This window comes from Pinus tabuliformis, chromosome 3_2 (assembly GCF_031772625.1).
Source record: "Pinus tabuliformis cultivar Carrire ecotype Pingquan chromosome 3_2, CPIR1, whole genome shotgun sequence".
NCBI lineage: Eukaryota > Viridiplantae > Streptophyta > Pinopsida > Pinales > Pinaceae > Pinus > Pinus tabuliformis.
The window spans coordinates 874,512,045-874,513,381 of record NC_142302.1 but is presented as its reverse complement, the minus strand read 5'-3'; positions in this window follow the sequence as shown (position 1 = coordinate 874,513,381).

Sequence of the window (1,337 nt, the reverse complement as noted above, 5' to 3'; positions counted from 1 at the left end):
TAGTTTTCTCTCGAAAGGGTTCCCACCAAAAATACTTGTGTTCTTATGTGTGCATGCTTGCGTTTCTCATGGCTATTTCTTTTCATTGTTATGATTTGAGTTTATTGCTACTTATATGTTTTGATGAACTAATTTTTTGGATGTGCATGTATATTTTAGTTTGTGGAAAAAGTTTAAATTGGTTAAAATTTATGTAAAGGCCATCACTACTGATTAACCCCTCTAATAGTGATCATTATTTCCAAAATATGTATTACTAGTGTCTTGCAGGGTTGGCACACTCATCCTATATCTCTTTTTTCACCATCAACCTCTTCCTTGACCACTCACATTTCCTTGAAAACTCAGACACCAAGACCACATTTCTGGGTCATTGAAGGACACTGTGAACACTTACTTTTTTGTAAAATGGGCCTTTGAGGCATGCTGTAATGCCCATTCCTCCTAGTTCTACGCAAATAACCGACCAGCCAGGATAAACATGCGACATGAGAGGTCACTATAAGGGATTGAAACTTCGTGGTGACCTTAAGGAGATGGAATCGATGAAGCATATCGGCATCACCAACAACACCCTCAGGAGACATTTCAGCCACTTAGACATCCTATCCCTGAGTCTACCTGATTTTTTAAGCCTTTTAATCCCTATTCTCTCTCATGATATAGGCATGAAAGTATCCAGAACCAAAAGTCGCTCTCACAAGCCTATGTGCCAACTTCCTTGGACTCTTTTCAGCAAACCTGTCTCATCGTCCCCAATATTTGAGCCATTGTTTTAGCCCACAATCCTGGCCTCTGCCCAGAACTTGTTAAAACTTCCAGAATCCATCAAAGACATGATGAAAATACTAATAAATCAAAAATCAACCTCAGGAGTAGGCCTAAGCATCTCCAACCAAGACTGACATTCTATCAAACACTTGGCATCAATGCAACCTACAGGTTTGGGATATCATCAATGTCTTGAATCTATCAATTTAAAAATTACAAGTAAATACATGAAATAACCATGACATGAACTAGTCATATAACCATTCTTATAACTAGCATAAAACCATATAAATATTAGAGATATGACAGCAATGAAATCCACATATAAACAAGTGCAAAAGTAAGAGAACTTATCTTTTATTAGTCATAGGCAAATCTGACCAGGTTCGAGACTTCCACGTACCACCTGACCATAGAAATGGCTGAACCAAATCTCTCTTTCATCTTGTCACCCCTGATCCATATTCCAAGCATGAATGTGGGGTCTCATGGAACAATCAATCTAGAACATCCAAGGGAATCTAGAGGTTAAACCACCTCCACCCTCATAAAACTGTGATCACATC